The sequence below is a fragment of the Staurois parvus genome, unplaced genomic scaffold (genome assembly GCF_062004578.1).
Source record: "Staurois parvus isolate SC_StPar_1 unplaced genomic scaffold, SC_StPar_1.0 ptg000287l, whole genome shotgun sequence".
In the NCBI taxonomy this organism is placed as follows: domain Eukaryota; kingdom Metazoa; phylum Chordata; class Amphibia; order Anura; family Ranidae; genus Staurois; species Staurois parvus.
Genome location: NW_028318083.1, coordinates 7,665,001 through 7,672,108, shown reverse-complemented (window position 1 = coordinate 7,672,108; position 7,108 = coordinate 7,665,001).

Here is a 7,108-nt window from a genome sequence, read left to right as displayed (position 1 = left end):
GATGAGGATGAAGAAGAAGAAGAAGAAGAAGAAGAAGTAGGATGAAAATAAGAATAATTCCAAGCCGGCAAAAAGTGTATGTGCAGAGTTCCTCTATTCTGCAGATACACTTAGAGGAGCTCTGCTGATACACTTAGAGGAGCTCTGCAGATACACTTTTTGCCGGCTTGGAATTAATCTTATTTTCATCCTACTTCTTCTTCTTCTTCTTCTTCTTCATCCTCATCCTCATCCTCAGAAGTAGAAGAAGAGGATGAGGATGAAGAAGAAGAAGTAGGATGAAAATAAGAATAATTCCAAGCCGGCAAAAAGTGTATGTGCAGAGTTCCTCTATTCTGCAGATACACTTAGAGGAGCTCTGCTGATACACTTAGAGGAGCTCTGCAGATACACTTTTTGCCGGCTTGGAATTAATCTTATTTTCATCCTACTTCTTCTTCTTCTTCTTCTTCTTCTTCATCCTCATCCTCATCCTCAGAAGAAGAAGAAGAGGATGAGGATGAGGATGAAGAAGAAGAAGAAGAAGAAGAAGTAGGATGAAAATAAGAATAATTCCAAGCCGGCAAAAAGTGTATGTGCAGAGTTCCTCTATTCTGCAGATACACTTAGAGGAGCTCTGCTGATACACTTAGAGGAGCTCTGCAGATACACTTTTTGCCGCCTTGGAATTAATCTTATTTTCATCCTACTTCTTCTTCTTCTTCTTCATCCTCATCCTCATCCTCAGAAGAAGAAGAAGAGGATGAGGATGAAGAAGAAGCAGAAGAAGTAGGATGAAAATAAGAATAATTCCAAGCCGGCAAAAAGTGTATCTGCAGAGCTCCTCTAAGTGTATCTGCAGAATGTCATTTATGGAAACAAATAGATACAATGTTTCAACCGCTGTATGGAGGGAATGTCCCAGAACTGTCAGAAATAGACTATTTATGACAGTTCTGGGACACTCCCTCCATACAGCGGTTGAAACCGCTGTATGGAGTGAATGTCCCAGAACTGTCAGAAATAGACTATTTATGACAGTTCTGTGACATTCCCTCCATACAGCGGTTTCAACCGCTGTATGGAGTGAATGTCCCAGAACTGTCAGAAATAGACTATTTCTGACAGTTCTGGGACATTCACTCCATACATGTCCCAGAACTGTCAGAAATAGACTATTTCTGACAGTTCTGGGACATTCCCTCCATACAGCGGTTGAAACCGCTGTATGGAGTGAATGTCACAGAACTGTCAGAAATAGACAGAAACTGTCACAGAACTGTCCTTCTTCTCATCCTTCTCCTTCTTCTCATCCTTCTTCTCATCCTTCTTCTCATCCTTCTCCTTCTTCTCATCCTTCTCCTTCTTCTCATCCTTCTCCTTCTCCTCCTTCTCCTTCTCCTTCTCCTTCTCCTTCTTCTCATCCTTCTCCTTCTTCTCCTTCTTCTCATCCTTCTCCTTCTCCTTCTTCTCATCCTTCTCCTTCTTCTCATCCTTCTCCTTCTCCTTCTCCTTCCTCATCTCCAAGGGCATTTAAATTAAAGGTACAGTGTTCTGCACTAATTTAAAGGCTCTCTGAAGCCTAGAAACCCTTTTTATAAGTTAACTTCGTAGCGAATTAATTCGCATCGAATCGAATTTCTTCCTGGAATTCGCCGAATCAGCCGAATCGAATTTTTGAAAAATTCGCTCAACTCTAATTATTTCCATTTTCCAAAGGTTTTCCTGTTTAGAAATGATTCATATGGCAAGATGATTCACATTACATGTAGAACATAAATTTAGTGTTTCACCATTCTTGATCTTACCACATACAGTACAGAGATTATGGGGTTGATTTAGTAAAACTGCAGAGTGCAAAATCTGGATGAGCTCTGCATAGCAACCAATCAGCTTCCAGATTTTTTTTGTCAAAGCTTAATTAAACAAGCTGAACGTAGAAGCTGATAAGCTGATAACTTACATAAGGTAGGTCTAAGCCACATTTATAGTCATTAGTTTCTCTTTATTACCAATACTAACTTTCCAACCAGAACAGACAGTGTGCTTACTCATGGGGTCTTCTAAGTAATTGGCATGAAAGGCTGAGACCATTGTGCTAATAATTTGTCCTCAGAAACGTGCACTAATGATGACACATTTAAATATGTATGTAAGAATTTAAATAAAGGAATGCGCTAAAACCACAAACTATTCCTAATTTAGTGTAGAAACATTAGTGCAAAAGATATATATATCTATTCTCAATTAATATCAAAAAATATCAAAATTATGTGCAAAACTATTTTTTAGTGCATAAGTAATTTAAATAATTAAATTTGTGAATATAAAAAATTGTCCAATTCTGAATTTCTTCAAATGTCTAAACAAATCCTTTTCAAATTCAGGTGCTCTCAAAGAAATTGTGCCAAAATCCACCACCAAAGTAAAGTTGGGTAACTCACCAGAGCTCCATGCTGATCAATCTCTAGATCAGCAAAAAACGCTTTTTGCTCTGGGAGCAGATGCAATAAATCAACTTCTCAGGTGTGATGATCAATAGCTACACAATCATCCATAAGGTAGGTATCCACCACTCAATATAATGGTTCCAGGAGCATTATATCACTCTCTCTTTTTATATCTCTCCACCGAGGTCATGTTTGGGAATGAAAGAGAAAATCATGGTGCAGCCAGTTTTTTTATAAAAGTATCCAACAATTTAATAAAGATTTACACTCACAAAAAGGGTGTCTTCACCGACACCAGTATAACAGCATAAAACAGCAAATGGTATAACAGTCTCCTGTTCCCCGCACACTCACTACAGCACCCGTGACTCAATCTTCTCCACAGACGTCAGCATCCAGCAAGCCAAGCTTTCAGTGACATTTTCAGTGTATCCATGTATCCATCTCAATTCGCTATGTAGTATCACCCCCTCTTTCATTTGGGGGTGAAAGGGCAGAAGCACGTGAGTATGAGGGTCAATATGCATTGTTTTATCCTGTTCTATTAAAGCATCACATGTAACTCCAGGAGCAGGTGCCGGTATTGTTTGTATTCATTTTCCCTTACAATAGAAAGTACACATGATCAATAATGCTCTTGTGCTGTGTGAAATTGTATTTTGGTCTTTCCTATATATTAGGTCCTACGTACACTTATCATCAAGCTCTCCACTTCTACAGTCTGGAAATCTACTGTTCAAAATCTTTAGGATCCTATACCTGTATATTGGAAGCTTAATTATTTACAGAAATATAAGAACACTGGTTAAAAGTTCCACAGGTAAAAGTGCCTTTCTTTTTATATTTGTGGGGGGGGGGGGTCACCTCTCTTATCTACTAAATAGTGACCCTGTATAATGTGGTCAGACAATGATGTGGGACATTTAAAACCATTTTGGGTCTGTCCCTCACATATTTCTTAACAATATCATCACTTAGATCAGTAGATACCAATATTTAGCCAGTATGTTACAAATCTGAAGATGTTGTTTAAAACACTTAGTGATGATTTTGACTGTCTGGGAATTTACTTTGGAAGATATTTTAAAAAATGTAAGACTCCCTAATTGCAGATTTTGCCTTTCAAATTTTTATCTTCCTTTCAAAATATTCCTCCATGGTACAATTCTAACCCACAAATATTTACTGCTATTCATTGTAAATATTAGGTTTTATTGATTTTGGCCCAAGATGGTCATAGATCAATTCAGTTCCCAAGATGTGCAGCCTATATTATCAGCACAACTTCAATACACCTGGCACCATACCCCAAACTTAAATCACTGGGGAAGAGCATTCATTCCCATTCCCCCGTGAAAAGCTTGGCATACGAAGGAGCAGAAAGCGTCCCCATTGCTACCCCCTGCCCTGTGGGTAACTCTGAAACATAAGCCCGAAACAGGTAAGAATATACCTAAAAAAATCCAAACCAAGTGAATTAAATATCCCTCGTTCTTCTAGAAAACGTTCCACTATTTCTATGCCCTTTTGACGTGGAATGCTATTATGAAGGGCTTCATTATCAATGGCTACAACCCAAGACTCTGGTGAAATAGTTAATGCTTTAAGGATTTTTAACAACTCATTGGTGTCCTTTACATACAAAGGGGGAGCAGTGACATGAGGCCTAAGAAGGTTGTCAGTTTGATGACTTTGTTTTCTGTTAGGCAACTGATATTTTATATACGGCATAAAAAGGTGTACTTTAGTTTTTAACATTTATGTGTTATAACATTTCCTTGTTAATAATGGCCTACAAATAATGGCCGCCAATGGCTGCAAGCTCTGATCAGTGTATTCTGGTGGGGGGGGGTAAGTCCCCCCTGTCATAATACAATAGCACAGTGGGGGGAGATCACTGCACTAGCATTGCTTGTGTTGGTACAGCAGTCAGTAAAAACTTCCAGTGTGTACTGAGCTGAAAGTGGTTGTAAAGACAGATGTTTTTTTACCTTACCATTGTATGCAGTAAAGTAAAAAACTTTCTCCTTTCAGCTTCCCCGAAGCCCCCCCCCCTCCCCCCATACATGCTTCAGCCCAATCTCGGTCCAGTGATGTGAATGAGAGCCAAAGCTGTCTCATTGGCTCAGATATAGCTGCAGGAGTCATTGGCTTCCATTGCTGTCAATCAGAGCCAAAGAGGAGGGAGAGGAAGGCACACCGAACAAAGCTCGGGAGCGAGCACACACTTGTACCCCCAGAGCAAGTGGTTTGGGTCTATGAACACACATAGCCAGCTCAGGAGCCAGTCTGCACAAGTGACCCTATAACAAGTGGTTTGCTATGGTGGGCAATTGGCGGGGGGAAGGAACCAGGGGACCCAAGATGAGGAGAATCGAGGCTGCTCTGTGCAAAATCATTGCACAGAGCAGGTACATATGACATTTTTATTATTTTAATAAAATAAAAAACAAACCTTTACAATCACTGTTAGTTCTAAGAAAATACATTTAGATCTTTAATTATGGGAATAGGGACAGAAGCTCAATCCTAGTTGCAAGACCTGAGAGATTAATTATTTCAAACCTGTCTTCTCCTTCTCTGGGATTTTCACCAGGAATGGGTCTAAGTTCTCCATCTTTTTTTCTTTCTCCTTGAAGTGCAGTGACTAAAAGGGAGGGTAGTTAGCTTTAGGGATAGCCCTTAATGCGATTTGTGTGAAGTGCATTGAGGTGTGTATGTTCTATTCTACAGTCAGCTTGTTCAGTAGTTGGATTGTAGTCCCGAACTGACTACCAACCAAGACCACATCCTGAGTGAGCCCCATCAGGCTGTGTTTTAGATATTATATGTGCCTTTTTGTATTGAGGAGAAATGTATTACCTTTTTGTGCGATCACCACGTGCAGTATACTCCTCACCCTGTGGGCATGATCCTCCCACCTGGAGTCCAAGGTACTTGTAAGCTGTGAGAGGAAAGAAAAAAGAAAGGAAAGAGAGTCATGGTCATCCTATTTACAGCCACTTATCCAATTGGCTTTAGTCTTATATATACAAATTTTCTTTGGAAAGTGCCCATTTACAATATATACAGTACTTAACCAATACAAAAGACCAATTTATCTCACAAAAATGTAATTTTTTTTACTTTAATGTTCTAAATATTCTTTTTGTTCTATTGGCTAATGAAGGAAGAGTAGAATTTTGAATATACTTCAGTCAGTTATTTTTGTAATGTAGAGTATGAATATCTATAATATTAAATTTACATTTTGGAAATCTGCCTCTCATGCTTTTTTAATTTCTTATTCAACATTTTTCACATTTGGGAACATTTTGGACTCGTAGCCCCTATGGGAAGTATCTTTCTTCCATTTATTTATCAAAGAATTTAAAATGCTAAAAGATATTTGACTTCTTTTTAATTTTTTTATAGGATAAGTTCACTTTTTTTGGAAAAAAATAATAAATACACAGCTTTCTACAGGTGAAAAAAATGTGCATGTATTTTTTTTTTTATTAGGAGCCTGTAAAGCAATCTCAGGCTCCTGCAGATTGTCATATAGCTGTCTGCCTGTTCCTTCTACGAGCATGCAGTTACTGAATGACAAGAAGTATAAATTACTTACCTACTCATCAGTGCTCTGGTAGTTCATTGAGAACTACAAGCTGTCAGCCACAATGGCAGAGGGTAGTTGTAGTTCTCCCATTCACAGATCTCTGTGAATGAATGATGTGGCTGGGTGGGCACTTTATTTAAAATTATGACAGAGGGTCCTAGGAGAAGCTAAGGGGGTTGCGAGGGCTGCTAGTTTAGTAACATACTACATGTTAAACTCTGGATACAGGTGTACCATGTAACATGATATGAAAGCTGAACTTATCCTTTAACTTAAATACGAATGTATATATATATATATATATATATATATATATATATATGAGTTGCTTGTAGTTTGATCTAGACAAATTTTCTATATTTTGGACATAAATCCATTCCAAAACACTCTGCAGGAGTCAGCCATCTTTGACCTAAACAGTAATAATCTAGGATAATTTGAGCACAGTCAGCTTTTAAACAAATATGAATATTTGAAATTATGAGAACTGATCAGTCCAGGCTTTAAAGGTGTAGTGTGGGGAAAAACATACATACTCACTTATGTGGCTGCAGCATCGATCTGATGCTGTAGCTTTTCCCCTTCGCATCTAATGCCCCGTACACTATCAGAAAATTGGATGAACGATCTGCTGATTTACCTCAATTGTTCACAGCTGGTTGAAAACAATGTGCTTTTCTGCGTGAGAACAATATTGTACGATAAAAGCATTGCGTACGACCATCGTAGCGTAGCTGTGGAAGTGATGTAATGTACGTGACCCTGTAGCCACACCTTTCAGTGCCATATTTGTTATCTCCCCATCGACGAATCTTTTGTGACAAATTGTCAGAATAGTTATGGATACCATATCCAAATCTTCTCAAAATGCAGCAATTGCCATTATGGGTTTTGGAATCCTGGCCATACAGAGGCAACAGAGGAAAAAGACAAAAAGGAGGCTCTGGTGCAAGAAATGGCTACTGGGGCGTGACCAGTACTCCCATATGTCTCTGTTGAGGAATTGCATGAGAATAATCCAGATGATTTTAGAAATTATTTGCTAATGAATGACAACTGATTTAATCAAATCCTGACCGCA